Genomic DNA, 19,282 nt, shown 5'->3' with positions numbered 1-19,282 from the left:
TGTGCTTGTTTCATAAATTTTATTACAGCTCACTTCGTCCTCCGCCCTACATCAATCCGTCGGCATGCATTTCCCCCCGCATTGGTCATCCCCTTCAAGTTGCCCGGCCTCGTACGCGCACTACTACATTTGCATCGTCATTCTTTCCACGTTCAGCCACGGACTGGAACGGCCTTCCACACGACATCGCCGCAATCACCTGTCCAACAACATTTGTGAATTGTTTAAAAAACATATTTAACACCATGTAATTTATGTACCTTACGTGTTTTCTTTGTTTATTAAATCAGTTTATACATGTAACCCGCCCCTTATGTAACACCCCCAATCCGGGGGGCCTCTAAGGTAATAAAGTGAAGGGAAGTGAATTCCAACTACAGAAAATATGTCACATTGCCAGGTCGTGCCAAGTCCTCACATCACTGCCAGCGCATTGGTTAAGCGATGCGCCACTGCATTGGCCAGCGACTGTTTCAAGCAACGCCACCAATGGGGCTTGCGAGACCCAGGTCACTCTTTCCAAGCAATGTGACAAAGAATAGCTCCCGCAAGCCACATTTTTGCAGACAGTTCTTCAGGACGATGTATATTTTGCTCATAGGACTTCTGTTGTCCGCGTAGTTGTCTGCTCAGTAGTTCCTCGTCTCCCCTGCGAGTGAACAGGGGATAGGAGGCAGGTAAGAAGAGGGGACAACTGGCAGGTGTAGAGATAGAAATCCCTCTAAACACTACTTGACACGGTTGGCAGGTGGAGGATTTATGATGCTGCTGCCGCCGAGGGAGGCTCCAAGACCCTCCCAATGTTATCACACTAAGATGCAGCATTTCTTTTTACTCGTCGGCTACTGAAGAAGTGCATTTCAACAGTAGGAAAGGGAATTTCTTGGCGAAATCTCTCTCGCAAGCAGATACAATGTAATAACCTTTTATTGATGTATTTCGACATGCCAAAGCAACACCATCGGCCATGAGGCACAGCATAATGAAGGCCTCCTCTTGGGATTCCATAACAAGCACCAAAATGTCAGTACACATAATTTCTGCACTTTGCCTCCATTGAAATGGTGCCATCATGGCCAGGATTGAAACCATAACCTTCAATCTAACAAATGCCATAGTCACTGCGCCACAACTGCGTATCACTGTTTTCAAAGTACAATTGAGGCCCTTTATGGTTTGATGCCATTAGAGAACAAAGCATTGCAGAGGAGCCCCATTTCTCCTGTAAGGTGATACTAAGCAATGTTTTGGGGACCTGCCCGGCACCTGACTCAGCACACACTTGCCAGGGTCATCTACCTGACAAACATTTGGACAAATGACCCTCGACAACACATCATGCTGCAGTTCATCACATAAAAAGGCACTAGCACCACCACAAGTGCCGACATTCCAAGGATGAGTAGTTGGGAATGTACAGAAGAAAATGTTCACAGCGTTCAGACAGATGAAGCTGATATGCTTGGTAGCTAGCTGCCACTCCTCACAGAAGTGCAAGCTGTCAATAAATGTGCAATACCTTTTACCCCATGGCCTTTGCTTCTTTCATTTATACCTCCTGATAGGGCTCTTAATGAATGCGCACATCGCTATAGAAATCCCAGTGGACAGCCTCCCCTTTGCTATTTGCAATCCTGGCTTCAGAACACTGCATACATTAAGGCATTGCCTTGTCACTGCAAGGCCAATGACAAATGTAAATACAACTGACCGGGCATTTCTGAAAATGACGGCAGCTTTCAATTTAAGCCACAAGTTATTTTGTTACATTGCATTTGCATTACCTATCAACACAATAAATGTTTCACTGCAGCACCTCTTCATCCCCCCCCCAAACCCCTCCCACTGAGGCCTCTATGGTCAAAACGCACCGCAAAGATAACGAAGGGTTATAAAAGATTTATTTCAATGCAATGAAATTCCATCATATACAAAACATTATTGGACAGCACATAGTTTTTAGCAGTACTGTCAGAAAACCTGCATGGCCATGGTCCTGCATTTTAAACGACGGTGAGACAGGTCTAACCGAGTAAAGGTATAGGGCAAAGTTGACGCTCCCTTTAGAACATTAGGGGAAGAGAGAGGCCTTGCCCTGCCCCCCCCCGTGCGCACGTCTATATGATGTAGACCATACAGTTTCTAAATATTAACTAGAGGGAAAGCTGGCAGCCTTGCTGGCATCCAAGGAGGACATCCAACGTATGCCAAGAAGACATGGCTTTGGACTAACATCTGGTAGCTTGTAGACACTTCTAAAGATCAGATTTTTTTGGTTCAGTTTTGTTTTCAATGATGTTTTTCGTGCTTTCAGTGGTGCAGTTATCCAGCTATGCAGGCAGTTCATTTCAGATCCGTAGCATGCGAAGGCTGGAACTGAACTGAACACAGTGTCTGGCTGCATGTTGGAAGAAAAATAGCGCAAACCAGACAAGAACAAATGAAAAGGGGACACACGCAAGCGCTTTCTCACAACAAAATTTTATTGGGAAGGCTGCAAAATATATATCAAAGTGGAAGCAGGCAAAAACAAAACAAAAAAGGAAGAAGAAGGGCAAAAAATTGAACTGACAATTGCAGAAAAAAACAGGTCTGAAAAAAAACATAAAACACATGTATGGCAGCATTATTGTTATGTGGCCCAAGGCGAGAACACAAGAACGATCCGGGCACAGCGCACAGGCTGACGGCACAGGGCCCGCACAGAGCACCCAAGCCCAGAACATGTGCACCACCGAGACACTCCGTTAACCTCTCCACTCACAATATCCGTTGCACGGCCCCCGGTCGCAAAAACACCGTCTGTGTACATTAGGGCACGGCCGGGGATGGCGAGAGGTAGTGCTTGAGGCAAGAGACGTGGACAATGTCATGCTGAGCTGCACGGGAGATGGCCTCCGGGAAGGCCCGGGCGATCGCGTAGGTGACAGCGGTTACCTGGCAGAGCACACGGTTTGGGCCAACATACCGGGACAGAAGTCTCTTACAAAGCCCGACGCGGCGATATGGCGGCAAAAGCAAGACGGGGGCGCCAGAGAAGAAAGTGACCATGAGATGGCGGCAGTTGTAGTAGTCCTGCTGTGAGGCCTGCGATGCTAGTAGTCGGGATCGCTCCAGTTGCCGGGCGTGGTCTGTCCGGGCAATTGCATCGTGTGCGTATTCAGAAGGCTGTGAAGTAGATGTTGGAAGCAGCGTGTCCAAAGGTAATGGGGGCTTATAGCAGTACAAAATATAGAATGGTGAGTAACCGGCAGTGCCATGACGGGAAGAGTTATAGGCGAAAGTCACGTACGGAAGGAAGCCCAGTCCTGATGGTCCGGGAAAACATGCATTGCGAGCATATCCGTGAGAGTGCAGCTGAGGCGCTTTATGAGGCCGTTGGTTTGGGGATGATAGGCGGTGGCCAGCTTATGTTTAGTCAAGCAGGAATGGGGAACATCGTCGACAACTTTAGACAGAAAGCAATGGCCACGGTTGGTGAGAAGTTGCTGGGGTGCACCATTACGAAGGATGAGATCGTACAGAAGAAAGTTGGCAACATCAGTAGAAGTACTGGTAGGGAGGGCCCGCATGATATCGTAGCCAGTGGCATAAACCATAGCAACTTCAACCCATTTGTTTCCGGAGGTGGACTCGGGAAACAGGCCAAAAAGAACCAAGCCAACACGATGTAAAAGTTTGAGGAGCACATCCACAGGTTGGAACATGCCAGCTGAGAGAGTGGCAGGGCGTTTCCAGCGTTGGCACTGGTCGCAGGCATGAACATAGCGGCATACAGACTGGTAGAGGTGGGGACAAAAGAAGCGATGACGCACGCGGGCATAAGTACGCGAGACACCCTGATGTTCAGCAAAATGGAGGTCATGAATCTCGTGGAGGACGGGGCTGGCGGGGTTCAGGCTTCTCTGCGGTATAGTGTGTCATAATGCAGCACAAGCCGGCGCACAGCAGGGACAGATGGGGAGGATTTGAGGCGGTCAATAACAGAGTGCAGCTCAGTATCCCGTTGTTGCTCATCGCCAACGTGAGCAATAGCCGAGTGCGAGAACAGGTCGGCAGCGCAGGCAGTGCAAGATGGTCAGAAGGGTCAACGGGATATCGGGAGAGGCAATCAGCATCTGTGTGGGGCCGACTAGACCTGCAGACCACTGCGTAGTCATAGTCTTGTAGGCGCAAAGCCCAGCAACCTAGCCAGCCAGTAGGATCTTTCAGAGAGGTGAGCCAGCAAAGAGCATGGTGGTCTGTGACAACCATAAAAGGGCAGCTCTATAAATACGGGCAAAATTTTCTAATGACCCACACGAGGGCCCAGCACTCTCATTCTGTGATAGCTTCTCATTCCGTGAGGCGGCTGGCGCAGGCAATGACACGGTCAGAACCAGACTGCCGCCGAGAAAGGACAGCGCAGATTCAATGACCGCTGGCATCAGTGCGAACTTCAGTGGGAATGACCACATCAAAGTGTATCAAGACTGGAGAGGTGGTGAGCTTCGAGATTATAGCGGCAAAGACGTTTTCTTGTAGGGGTCCCCCGGTGAAAGTCATGTCCTTTTCGAGCAGATCACCGAGAGGGCGGGCAATGAGAGCAAAGCCTGGCACAAATCGACGGAAGTAGGAGCACAGTGCCAGGAAGCTCCGCACGTCGTTGCAGAAACACGGCACCGGAACTCTTTCACGGCTCAGATTTTAGCTGGATCAGGGTGAACACCCGTGGCATCGACGACGTGGCCCAAGATTGTGATCTGACGACGCACGAAACGGCATTTGGAGGAGTTGAGCTGTAAGCCGGCATGACGGAAAAGGTAAAGAATCTTGGAAAGGTCATCGAGGTGAGAGGAGAAGCTGGGGGGAAGACTATGACGTCGTCGAGATAGCATACGCACGTGGACCATTTGAATCCGTGCAGAAGGGCGTCCATCTTACGTTCGAAGGTGGCCGGTGCATTGCATAAGCCAAAAGGCATAACTCTGAACTGATACAGCCCATCAGGTGTCATAAATGCAGTATTCTTACGGTCCTGGTCATCCACTGCTATCTGCCAATAGCCGGAGCGTAGATCTATGGAGCAGAAGAATTTGGCACCATAGAGGCAATCAAGGGTGTCGTCAATGCATGGGAGACCCGGGTACAAGTCCTTTTTACTTATCTTGTTCAGGTGGCGATAGTCAAAACAAAAATGCCATGAGCCATCCTTTTTCCTCACAAGAACGACTGGCGAGGCCCAGGGGCTGTAGGAGGGTTTGATAATGTTTTTAGCAAGCATCTTCGTAACCTCAGCGTTGATGACCTCACGTTGATGAAGATGGCAGCTTTCTGGACGTTTCGCTGCAGAAACCGCAGTGCAGTCACATCCTGCTGCTGCTCACAGTCGCGACCAAACCGACATCTACTTCCGGTGTTTCAAGCAACCAGGTTTGGCCGCTGCAGCAGATTGTGACGCTTTTGATTATGACACAAACTCAGAATACGGACCTTACTTGCAGCAGATAGGTTTCCGTTTCCTAATTCATGCTTTTTTTTGCAAAAACCACAACACAGTGCCAGGACATGGTGACAGCCAGCACTTTGCATGTGCAAACAAGTTTCTCATAGAAAGGTGAAAATTCAGGCATGTTTTTCATAGCATAAACCACTGGCTATGCACGAGCATAGTGTGCAAATCCAGAATAGCAGACTACAGCAATGAAACGTTTCGATATTTCACAATGCCAAAAATGGTTTTATGGGAGTTAACGTCCCCAAGCGACTCAGGCTATGAAGGACAACATAGTGAAGGTCTCTAGAAATTTCTGACCACCTGGGGTTCTTTAACGTGCACTGACATCGCACAGTGCACGGACCTATAGAATTTCACCTCCATCGAAATACGACTACAGTGGCTGGGATCAAACCCACGTCTTTCGGATCAGCAGCCGAGCGCCACAACCACTGAGCCACCGCGGCGGCTCAATGCCAAAAATGGAAACTGAAGTGTTAAATTTTTTTCAATGAACATTTTCTCTGATATGTATACATGAGGTTCCATAGTGCAAAATGAAGGGACAAGACACAAGTGCCCTCGTACTTGTGTCTTGTACTTGTGTCTTCATTTTGTGCAATGAAATCTCATATGTGAATGACCCACTAGCCTCAACCATCACCCTTCGGAAAAGTGCATCTATTGAACAGAAAAAATTGTTTAACAATATTTGCTGAGATAAAAAGCCCTCTATAAACTCAGTGCTCATTTACATTTACAACTATTTGCTTTTCTGTTCTTTTATTGCCATATCAAGTTTTTATGATGGGTCACTGACTGTAAGATGAAGTTTCCTTTCGATATATTTTTAAAATTCATTTTTGCAGTCTTAGTTATGTTTTACGGCTAACAGTAGCGAGGCCGAGAAACCTTGTCGCCTCAGCAATTCCCATAGTCGAATAGCTCTTTTAAGGAGTATAGACAACTAATTAATTATACATTGATAACCATGTGGTATCTACTTATGTATGCAAAATAATTTATATTCGAATTTCTCTGCCAGAATGCTGGCTCCGACGTCAAAGTTGCATATAGGTCACGTGGGGTATGTGAAAACATATAATCACTGCTTCGTTGCATTAATTCACTGCATTGCTAAGCCAGCAGCCTCAGGAACCAAAATAGTGAATGAAGGAGCAGCGATTATATTGCTGTCTTCGCACGCCTCACGTGGCCTATCCGGAACTTTGACATCACAGAGCTGTTGAAACCAAAACCGAAATTGCATGACAGAAAAATTCAATTGTAAATTTGTTAAGAGTTGCAGGCAAACATCACGTGATTATCCATATATACCGTTTTATACATAAAGTGCAATGGTGTCAAAGCTATGCCTGTTGTTTGTGCTGCCTGCATCTGTGGCCAAAAAGTGCGTTCCTTGTGGTGAGAAGAAAGTATTAAATACTTTGCCTCCAGACTTACTGCATGTTACATTTGTCATGAGCTTGATTAAATGCACCCTTATCGCTGACGACACATGGTCGCTTTCTCGTGCCTTAGAACACTACACCACACAAGAAACGCTGAGCAATATGCCTCCCTTTATTTTTTCCGTGCGGACTACTTCCGTACCTTTCACAGCGTTGCACCTGATGTATGAAATGGAGTAATGTCTTATGCATCACTACAATGAAGAAAACATGCCACTAAAATTAGGTATCTATACTCCTTTAAAAAACTCGCAGAAATGGTGGCGCCAGCTTTCCCTTTAGGTAATATTTAGAAACTCTATGATGAAGACGATCAGTTGCTTGAGCATGACAACATGGCCTGGGCAAGGTGACAGTTTAAAGGCTTTTGTGCACAGTAGAGAAGCACTTGTTAGCGAATAATTTTGTAAATAAAAACACCTGCACGCTGCAGTCAATGATGACCAAAATCGAAGGAACAGTCACAGCCAGAGTCACAGCGAAACGCTTATAATACAGACCATTGACCAGGCTGAAACTGTATGTAAACACGATCAACGGAAAAGCAGTACTGAAGCAAACAGGTGTAGGCACGTCATCTTTCACAATGGACTAGGCCATGAAGGAAGCATCGTGAACAAGAGCAGGTTTACTCCAGACGCAAGACGTGACATTTGCTCACAAGTGCGGCGTCTTTTTCCATGTCTGCAGTTTCACGATTGAAAGAAATGCAAACTAACCATCACATGCATCAGCAGCCTCAACTCGAGTACTATGCTTTGTCCGCACATTTAGCAGCAAGGCAATGTAAACAACAGTAAGGCTCGGTTTGCTCCTACTTACGACGCGCAATATCGTACTCAACTGCGAGATTTCTGCGAAGAATATGCCGCCGACGTATGGGACGACCATTGCTGTGAGGCGTTTTGCCCTCCCGCTCAAGAAGAGGACACCAAGGCAGGCAATGCAGGCCCAGCAAGCTGCGTCTTGTGCACAAAGCAGACACACCGCATCATCATCTTGGAGCTCACCAGAGCCCGTGTTTGCCCACCGCAAATCCTTTTCGGCACTGCGTCCCATTACAGATTTCCTTGAGTTTTTACCACAAAATATACTGAAAAATAACCTGGTTTCTACTTCAGATTAACTCCCAAACTAAGCAAACGGGCAAAAGCATGAAGAACCCGACGCCACTTTTCACTCCTTTCCATCATGGCGACTTCAACTTTGGATTGGATATTAGACGATGCGTCAATTACACTGTAAAATTTGTCCAAAAAAAAACAGACATTTTCGGGCAGCTGTCCTGCCAGAAAATGTCTGTACAGTTCTTTTTTCTGTTTTTCGGTTATTTTACAATGTTAGTTTTTATTATTTACCGAAAATCCCTGTAAAAGTTCTGTGAAATTTCATTTTCTGTTTCGAAGCAAGTCTGTGATTTTCAGGTTTTTCTTTCTCATTATTTACTGAAAGCTTGTAAAATGTGTGTGAAATTCACTTTTCTGTTTTCAGTGATTCTGTTATTTTACAGTGTTTCTTTTCTGTCATGTACAGAAAATCTGTGAAATTCACTTTTCTGTTTTCAGTTATTCTGTTATTTTACAATGTTTCTTTTCTAACATGTACAGAAAATCTGTGACTGCAAATTGAGTTTAGTTGTCTGTTTTGGCTGCCCTGTTAATTTACACACAATTTTCTTTTTGGTTTGCAGAAAATATATTTGAAATTCCTGCAAAGTTTTGTTTCCTATTAGTTGTTCTTTTATTCCAATTTTTTTCCCCGAGCAAATACGGTTTCTGTGCAAGCACAAGGGCTCATTAAATTACAAATACGATCTTTGCATCGTTTATACCAATGAAAGTGTGATATTACATAATTCGTTGCACGAGGAAAGTTGCGTGTAGTAATTTAAGAATATCTAAATATGAAACGTTTGCACAACACACTGATTTTCATCAGTATAGCATTCCCTGAGAACCAAAAGCCAAGCAGCTTGATATGAATGAACCCTTTATTAAATCTAAAGTCACATCAGCAGTCTTCTATAGCTCGAAAACTATTTCTGAGCCCAACATAATAAAATGTTATACAACACTAGCAACAGAAACTAAAAATCTAAAAGTCATAGTCTTTCAAAGCCGTTACGAGTGCAGCCACTCTTGGTGACAGGCAGTGCTGCTTCCCGCCATTCTTTTGCACCTTTGTTCCTCTTGCAGGATTAATACCTGCAATAGCCCTGAAACAAAGAGCCACGAGCTATCACTAACGACCAGGCACAAAAACTTAATTTTCATAGTTGAAAGACAAAAATATATTCGTTCTACACTTGCACAACCACTCTGACAAGGGCGGATGTGTTAAAAAAATCAGGTCTCATATATGATCCGCTATGTTCTGAGGGGTAAAAGCTAAGTAAAAAAAGCACTAATATCTTACCTGTTCCCACCCAGAAATAAAACTCTAGCTTTGTGAGGCGTCACTTTGCTGCTCAAACCTTCTTTTCAAGCTCCTCATAGCGATAAACAGCAAGATTAGTTTTATCAACAACCACACATCAGCATGACTCACAGGCAGTGCTGGGCTGAAAGAGCATATGATGCTTCTACAATGTCATTGTTTACGAGGCATGTGTTTGAGTTACCGGTCATACAGGCACCATTTGAAACAGAAGTATCTAGGATGCTACTGAAGTCATGTAAGTACCTTGCTTCTCAGTGATCACTTCATTTTACTACCACATATTAAATGACTTGAGATTGACTTTCATCTCCACAACTGAGGTTTTGATCCAGTGGGTAATGATAAAAGTGTCGGACTCGTTCGTAGCTTATGCGCCCTAGGAACTCATAGCCACTACAGTACATGTGTCCCTATGAATAAGGAGGATTGAACGGATAAAACAAGGAGAAACATGCTTTAATAAAACGTTAGGTCTCTTTTGCCTACCTTGCTACAATGGTTTGCCATGTCAGGACGCACCCCTCTCTCATTAAAAAACAGCCTGAAATCCGTACCCCCGATTCCATTACCTTAAGTGTGTGTGTGTGTGAGATGCGGCAGAAAAAGATAATAATTAATAATAATTGGTTTTTGGGCGGGAAAGGAAATGGCGCAGTATCTGCCTCATATATCGTTGGACACCTGAACCGCGCCGTAAGGGAAGGGATAAAGGTGGGAGTGAAAGAAGAAAGGAAGAGAGAGGTGCCGTAGTGGAGGACTCCGGAATAATTTCGACCACCCGGGGATCTTTAACGTGCACTGACATCGCACAGCACACGGGCGCCTCAGCAGAAAAAGAGCGGGAGAGACATTTTTTTCCTTCCGATTGATATTTTATATACAGGGTGATTTTTTTTCACTTTTGAAGATATTTGTTCTAAATACTTAGCTACGTCGGTGTGGTCTTCTGAGCTGGACTGTACAGCAAGGCAGACATTAGGTACCTCAAATGTATCTGTAGTTACATAATTAACTTTGACTGACTTTTCTATTTTTCATCTCAGAAGCAAAGGTAGGTTATGTTGCAAAATTGATGGTCGTAAACTTTGAATATGAGCTGTTTTTAACTACTCCTAAATGGCAGTATCATTCCAGACATCGACCAACAAAAATACATACGAAAGCTCGTTGAGTCAGCTTTCCACCATTGCATATTCATAGAAAAATCGCTTCTTGCACTTCTAATGCATGCAGCAAGTACAGGCGCCGTTAGTGTATTTTATGATGTATAAGTTAACTAGATCTCGGCTGGAATACGATGCGCAGTTACGGCATTGTATAATTAGGAAAGTGGGCTAGCCAATTGAACAAGCTTTCCTTCGATACTTCGAAATACATTGCCGAGTAACAAAATTTAAAAATAAGCCTAGCCTTCGATGTTGACAGATAAATTTTGCAATACAACTTTCCCTTTAAAGCAGAAATAGTAAAGTTTGTTAGCTAATTTAAGCTGATTAATGGTCTAATTATTCATCCTTATGAGGTACATAATGTCCATTTTGCAGTACAATCCAGCACAATAGAAAGCACCGGCGCATTTCTCACACTTTTTAAAATAGAAGGCTGCAAAGGTTAAAAAAAAATTAACGTTTATAATACAGTTGCGTGCTTGTCACTTGCTTTGTTTTAGGTGTTACGCTTTATTATAACAAAACAAACAAGTATCTGATCTCAGACCTTCACGTTTACTAGAATGCATCCTTGTCTGTATGCTCTTGCATTAGCCTCCCAGCAGAACTAATAGACAGCACACAGGCGTGATCCCAAGCTGCTGCTGTACTGTTAACTATAGAGATACAAGGTTTCTTTATGACGTCTCGCTGTTTGACACATATTTTCAAAAAAGAGACTGGATAATGAGGGCATGTTATTACGTCAGTCAATGGTAAATCAATTATTAATTTCTTGTACTACAATGTTGGTAAAACTCCCTACCTTAAAGCAAATTTTCTTCGCTGGTATTGAGTCTTCTTTAAAGAATATAAAATGTGGAGTGCCGCAGGGTAGCATATTGGGGCCTTTGCTCTTCAACTTATTTATTAACGACATAGTAAACATCACCGACCAAGCATCGTTTTTTATTTATGCAGACGACACAAGTATTTTCCTCTCAACGAATGACTGCGATTCCCTGATAGACAAAGGAAACAATATTTTATGCCAACTAAACACCTGGACAGAACTAAATGGGTTAAAAATAAATGTGAATAAAAGCAAGGCTGTTATCTTCCGACCAAGGAATAAACTTCTGCATACAAATAAAAAGCTACTACTTAATTCAGAGGAGATTGAGATAGTAGAAAAATTTAAAACACTTGGAGTCGTCTTTCACGAAACAATGTCATGGGACCATCATGTAGATACTATCTTGCCTAAACTCGCTCGAGTCGTGGGACACCTACATCGCCTGAAAACAATGCTTCCTTCGAGGATTAAGGAGCTCATATACAAATCGTTGTTTTTGTCCCATTTAAATTATTGTCCTTGTCTGGGGCATGACCACTCTGAATAATCTAGACAAAATTTATCTACTTCAAAAGAAAGCGATAAGGTGCATATTCCAGCTTAGTTTCAACCAGCATACAAACCAGTACTTTGAAGATGCATGTATTATGAAAATTTTTGACATCTATAGTTTTCAACTGCTTTCGAGATATAAGAAGGAGCTACTTCGTCATACTGATTATTTGGGGAGACTGGCCTCCCTAACGCCGAGCGAGAAGCTGTATAACACTAGACAACACTCCCCGTGGCAGACTAAAACTCCAAGAACAAACTACGGATTACAAATGATTGCCTTCCAGTTGCCTAAACACCTAAACACGTTACATCATAAAAATATTGACATAATTAGTACGCCGATCCGTGACCTTTGTAAACATTTCCTGTGTTTCAAAAATTAGTCTGCTTTTATAATCTTTTCATTTTTCCTTTTTATTCAGTGTTTGCATCAAAAGTTTGTAGTGCTAATTTTGTTATTGTGATACTGTTGCACAATATGTATTCTTTGTTCCGCTGATGCCTTTGTATATGTAGGGGCCGAGGGCTCGTCAAGCCTTGCTGGCTTTTTTCCTCGGCCCTTTTCATCGTTGTGATGAATAAGTCTCTATTATTATTATTATTATTATACTACAGCACACTACCAAATATCTTTAGCGTTATTGCGTCCCAGTGCTAGTGCAATGCCAAACTGAAGAAATGCCAACTATCACCTCTATAAGCAAACTTCATTGACAGTATGATATTGTCGATGAACACGCACACTGTTCAAAAAGCTTTTCAGTTGAAGTGCATTTTCTTCGCGTACACTCAGATTAGCAGCGTAGTAATCACTTTTCTAAATAAGCTTTTGGAAGATTGGCAGACTGCAGTATGCATTTGCACTGGGCATGCTGTGACGTCAGGCAAGTGTACAAGTGAGTGAACATTGGCTTCAGTTCTTACCTCTGTGTGAATTCCAAGGACAGGCTCGTCTCCTTCTGGTACTGGATGTTAAAAGCAAAATGGGCAAAAACCAGCAGCTTGAAGGCCTCGTCTGGCTTCGATGCATGAAGCACTGGATGGGTGTCCACGCAGATTGTGTATGAATTAGCTGTGAGAAAAGTCCATCCTGGAAAAGAGTTGGAAGGAAGAATTATTATTCGCTTTGTCCTTCTGTTTTCATCATGTCTTTCAGTTACACGTAAAGTCTCTTTATTCAGAGGGGTGGGTCCATCACCATTAGGTTTAGGAGGATAAGTGAAAAACGAGGAAGGGATAACGACGAAGATTGCATTGGCCTATACATGATAGGCACATCGAGCCAGCAATACTCATTAAGCATTTCAATCAGCGGGAAGTGTCTTTTAATAAATTGCATACATTTGTCTAAAATAATAAAGATTTGCATTTCGGACAAGGTAGCACCATTTAGTGCATTTTTCAGCAATTTTTTTATGAACTGCCCCTTTAGTCAGTAATCAGTATCTTACCTTTCGCGCAGATGAAAGGACACCTTGGCAGATCCCCCAAGTCATCGTCGCTGGCCGTCTCCTTATATGAAAAATCCAATTCACATGTGCATTAGCGTCAGGATCAGTCAATGGCATGTAATAAAAGAAAAATGTTGCCTTAAGTCCTCAACACAGACGCCATTTCACTTAATATGAGTTACCATAGCGTCGCACGCTAAAACACACCGCAGCAAGTCTGCTGGCTTTGAGGATACATTTTTGTTTATGGGCAAGGTTGACATAAAACTTCCAGATTTTTCTGTTATCTCAGTACAAATGTTAGAGACGTGGGTAAAACAATCACTGCACTACTGTTATAAAAGGCAGTGCTGACTTGGTTATTGGGAGGAATAAATTAATGGGACACTTCACATTGTGCATTAACGTGCGACGACTGCAAGGAAATAATGCAAACTACATTTGTCAGTTTTTACCTCTGTTAGCTTGTAGAGCAGCTCTGTCTTCTCCGAAGATTACGTGCAGTAGTAGTGGCATGGCTTCGTATTCAACTGCCATTGACTTCCTGTTAGTTTTGGCAGCTTCTATTTCTTGGAGACAAGACTTCACACATTCTTTTTTACTTGGCTGTGTGCGTAACGAAAAACTTGCCGTCCAACAGTCTTTAGTCGGTCATCGAAAGTCTGTGCAACATCTGAGCCTAGCAAGATGTTTACGTGGTTGGTCAGGTGCTTGGCCTGAAACAGAAATGACCAGCTTCGCTGACGTTGTGATGCATAAGTCTCTGACATGAGCTGTGCAACCATGGTCTCATCGGGAAACGCAAGCCTGAACTGCGACAACAAGTCGTCTTTTTTCTTCTCCTGTGAGTCAGCGGTCTCGTCAGATGGAAGCTTTGGTTGCCATGCCAAACACCCATACGAGTCTCTCTGAATCTTCACTCGTTTGATACGCAAGTCCAGTTCATCGTCCGGTTCGAACTGATGTGGCTGCTCAGAGCTTGGCCTTCGTTTGTTGTTAACAGTTTTCAAGTTTCCACAAGAGTGTCTCAATACCCGAGCCAATTACTGCCCCATATAGGGTGTCCTCGAATGTCTGCGGGTAATGGCTCACAATTTCAGCTGCGATGGCCCTCGAGATCTTGCGACCTGGCTTCCTGTTTATGGCAAGAATATGGTCACTCACAAGTCGTACCATTTTATTCAAGTCGCTCTTTACTGGACGCTTCCCTTCTTGGCAAGCCTTCATAAGTTGTGGTGGGAAAACCTCCTAAGGTGTAGAAAAGCTTGCACCCTGTGTGCTTGTAGGCGATTGAATGTCGCTTGGAGAAAGTGACACTGGTGGGTTAGGCGTAGCCGCTGAGTAAAACCTTTCAAGAAGAATCCTTCTGCTGATGGGCTTTAAAAATTTCAAATCCTCTTCAACCACATACTTAAGATGTTGCAGGGACTCTACACCACATTGCTGCAGCTTCTGGACTGTCAGCTCTACAGTCTCCTTATCCAGGTCTGGCAGCCAGTTGGAAATTCCTTGTTCCAACTCCATTGCAGCTATCTGAAACACAGTTCAAACTCCATCAAGTAATCCATGCTTCAAAACAAAAACAGGATAACTGCAGCGGGCAAGGTTGTACTGGATTAATGGTGTGTTGTCAAGCAAGCTGTCGAGCTCAATGCACTTGATTGGACCGTCATTACTTAAGATGTTAAAATACTGCACTTCTGGTTCATACGATGTACTAACAGTTTTTACAAGAAAAAAATGCCGGGCATCTTTTGACAGGATCAGCTGTATTTCCCCAAACTTTAGTTCGCCGTTCTGCCGTGACATTACAACTAGCATTTTGCACTCATACAACAGACCCCGAATAGTTGCTTGCTGTGTTGAGAAAATTTCCCCTTCATCAGAAACAACTTTCCAGACTTCGTTCTGAATTTCAGGACTGCAAAGGCTGATCATAAAAGTAGATGCATTGTCGAGAACGTCAGTACTGCTTCCTGTGTTCTTGTAAGCTTGGAAAAGCTGATGCCGCTGAGATAAAGACAACATTAAATTCTTGAAATTTTGACAGTTACTAGCACATTTCTTGAAGTAGCTGTGTTTGCTCTCGCATCGCATTGTCCACAATCTGATCAGGGGACCAAACTGCATAATAAGCATTGGATAGTGAAGAAGGCAATGGTGTTTTGGCCTCAATAGAATAATTGGGAACAGAGCTGCTCTGCTTGTCATGTAATCTTCGATGATATCTTGGAGCCTCATAGCCATTGCACTTGTAACTGCTGGCGCAGTAACTAAAAGAACAATTTCTGACAGCAACAGAACCTGCTTCCAGACCTCATTCTCTGTAGACTGAACGGAACCGACTAGAAAGAGGGGAAGAAAACGAACCATATTCCAGTTCTGAATAGCATGGCCTCCAAGTGATTTCTTTACAGGAACCTCACATGGTCTGTCATTGAGGTCGCTGTGCTTAAAAAGAAAGCCACCTATATGGTTATTGAGATCTTCTAGAGAAATCCACTCACAAACCGTGACAAAATATTGTATATACAAAGAAAGGTCGAATGACACTATGCCTTCAAAAAGATCGTGTGCCAAACTAGGGGGAAGCCCTGGGGCACAAGCGTCGAAATACTTCAGATCGTTCAACAAAGACCTAAACTTTACTCCCTTTTCTGCACTTAAGGAGCTATCTGCTGCTAAGGTTAGGACAGCACTGTTGTAATTGTCTAGCGTTCTCAGCTCAAATACACCTGACAATGCAAGTGGAGAAAAGCGGTCTCTTCTTTCCGCCAAACAAAACCTGCAGATGTGTGTTGCATTGCTAAAGTTTTCAACAAAGCCACCAATTTCGTGGCTTCCAAGATTGTCACCGAGCATTGCGCACACTGTGCCAATCAGACGTGTGCCCTTTGTAGTGACGACTGTGCCTGCTTCGAGCTTTTTCAGATCATCAATCAGGGGTGCAAATATTTTGTCTTGACCAAATTATTTAAAGTAAGTCTCACTGCAAAGCAAGCAGAGCTTGATGGAGTCAGTTGAGCATCTTTTCCACGAATAAAGATTGCCAAGAATTAAATAAACTGCAAGCAGCTTGTGCTTCTTCTTCGCAGAACCGAGTGGGTTTACGACTTCGAAAGCATCCTGGAAAAGAATTAGCTTTAACGCTTTTGGATGACCCTTGTAAAGTAAAATAGACTTGAAAACACTGCCATCGGTGAAGTCTTTCATTACTCTGTTGGTGTTTGGTAAGAGTTCATCACACTGCTTAACCACAGCTTCATTTTCTAGCATGGCCTCCAGTGTTTTTAATACTGGCACGTAGTAGAATGTTGCATCCCTATTTCTTTTGTTTCTTCCCAGTAGTATTGTAACAGGCTCCACAAAGAGAAAGCGTTTCTTGAAATGCAAGAAACGGGTGTGCTTTCTGCGGAACACACCACCCGGATCTCTGTGCACAGCTAAGACAAGGTATGCTTCAAATGCTTCGTCGATTATCTTGTCAACTTCTTCACTGCACACAACATGTTTGAGCCTAGCTTTAAGAATGGAAGTCATCGTCGAAACATTAGCGGTCTGAATGTCATATATAGCCTCTGCTATCAGCTGCACAGTGGATGAAGGAACGTGACGCTCTGACAGCAATCTCAGGTACAGATGAGCGAAAGCATCAGTAACTTCGTCACTGCATGTTTCCTGGCAGTCTCTGGGGGAACCGTCATGAGTACTTGCAATTGGAGCTTCTTCAAGCTCGTTGTCCCAGGAGTTCTCAGCAGACTGAATATTTCCTGTGACTGCTTCTGAAGCAATTGCACTGACCATAGCTTGAACCTGCGATTGTGGAGCTGAGTTCGTGGCCTTTACGTGGTAGCGTGAAAGGTGGGAGGAGAAAGAAGCCTTGTTCTTGTACGCTTTGCTGCAGTTCTGAAATGGGCACTTCACCTCTGTCCCTTTGGTAATGTGACATTTCAAGTGTGCCACAAGAGATTTATAATCTTTGCAGAGCTGAATGCAGGCATCCACAGAGCACACGAAGTCACATCTGTGAACAGTTATAGCACTGCGGCTTTCGCCTTCTGCACGTCGTGCTTGTCTGTGTTCACGGCATATGTGGCTGTACACGCTGCCGACTTTACGGAACGTCTTGCAACAACTTCGAAAAGGGCACTTGACGCGGAACTGGTTCACATTTTTGTGCAAAGCGATCTGCTTGGAGAAGAAAGAGAGAGACGAAGTAATGTTGCTGCATATGCTGCAGGAGAACATCGCTGAAAAAACCAGAATGGAAAAAATTAAATTTTTATCCACATAACTTTAAGATTGTTAGCTATACAAGGATAGAAACTGGGAGAGTATGGGAGTATGGGAGATGTGCACTTAACCTGCGCCACTAGTTCTTGCCGCCACAGCAGGAAGTAAGCCACCTTTCTTATTTTTCGGCTTTAACGCGTCGCCTTAATTGTGCCGGGCTTTTCCGCGGAAACCTGGCATGCGACGTCACGTCGCGCATGTGACGTCAGTATCCGGGGGTTATGGTTCATAGCGGCAAACACTTTCAGATGTCATGCGCTACCGCGGCCGCCGCTTTTCCACGCGCGCCGCTGTTTTGGCGTGCGAGAGGAGAGGGAAAGGCGCGAAGACGCGGAAGTTCAAATTTTGTCTGCATATAACTTAGCTTCCACATGACGCATTAAAATAATCTCTCTGGATGATAATTATGAAGCGGCGTCTTTTAACATCCCAGACATATCGCAACATTATTGAGAGCCCCTTTCACAGTCACTATTACTCGTTCGCTCGTTACCCCTGTACGGTTAATCAGTACTGCTCCTAGGCTTCTCTCCTATGCATCACGTCATACTCGCAACGGCACCATCAAACTCAACTAACACCATCGGTCACACGGCACCGGTTTTTCCACTCAGCGGCCCATATAACGATTTCGAATTAAAATTCAGCAGGTCGTGTGTGCCAGCTCCTATTATTGCGGTCGATGAGTGGTTGTCGGCGCCGCTGACGCTGTCTTAAACAGCACTCTATCATATGGTTCAGATGCAATTCACTAGAGCCACGTTCACATTAGGAAACCGAACACTTGGTCTTCCACTGCACTCGCGACTATTTTATCTTAAGGCCTGCCAAACAATACGAGCGCGTTATATGCGCGCACGGATTGAACAAACCCTAATTCAGATGACTATTGCCAACGGCAATACTAAGTTCGAGACACGCGCGTCAACTTGTCATTTCGTGGCAGGGAAAGTTTATGAACCTTCAAATACACTCAAAAAAATGAACAGAAAACCAAAACTACCCACAAAATCACTTTCAGCGTTACCACTGCTTTTACCACCATCTATGACGATTAGCTAACTCAGTGAGGCCCCCGCCAGCCCCAAAACACGCGCCAGCATTCAATGCCGCGGATGGCCTACGGCTGCCTGGACAAAAAAGCGTGCCGTACATGTGCAGCGTTGGGAGCCGGCGTGCAAGGGGAAACGAGGAGGAAAGCGCCGCGCGGAGGAGAGTGTCATAATCCTATAAGCCACTGACAACTGGTCAGGACGTGATTTCACACATGCATGAACTTGAAAAGCAGCCGCTCGTCCAATACGTAATAGTAGACTTTTTCAATAGCTTGAAGGCTCTGGTAACAAACAGCTACAGCTGTGCGCCCACAAAAGCTTTGCGTACGCAATGGGCGCACCTAAAACGCAATGCCACCTGTCCTGGAAACGACAGTTTTATTTGGGAATAGCTAGCGCAGCACCCGAGCAGCGTAGCATACTGTGGCGTAATCTAATGACCCCAAGTCAAGACTACTGAACTGTGTGCTCAAGAAACTTTTTTTCAGTTTTGTTAATGCAAGCACCTCTAACTCGCCCCAGGTTGCATGCAAGCGT

At 44.2% G+C, this 19,282-nt stretch overlaps 1 long non-coding RNA gene across 1 annotated transcript; it reads right to left on the bottom strand.

Annotated features, from left to right (window-relative positions):
* Window positions 1–8,965: 8,965 nt before the first annotated feature.
* Window positions 8,966–19,037, bottom strand: LOC144113112 (uncharacterized). The gene is made up of 4 exons (XR_013310620.1): window positions 13,853–19,037; window positions 13,398–13,458; window positions 12,871–13,036; window positions 8,966–9,163 (listed from the first exon to the last, which is right to left on the bottom strand). It is a non-coding gene; the product is annotated as an uncharacterized LOC144113112 (long non-coding RNA).
* Between the last annotated feature and the right edge of the window lie 245 nt (window positions 19,038–19,282).

The sequence above is a fragment of the Amblyomma americanum genome, chromosome 1 (genome assembly GCF_052857255.1).
Source record: "Amblyomma americanum isolate KBUSLIRL-KWMA chromosome 1, ASM5285725v1, whole genome shotgun sequence".
NCBI classification, from domain to species: domain Eukaryota; kingdom Metazoa; phylum Arthropoda; class Arachnida; order Ixodida; family Ixodidae; genus Amblyomma; species Amblyomma americanum.
This window is presented reverse-complemented; position numbering and strand designations above follow the sequence as displayed.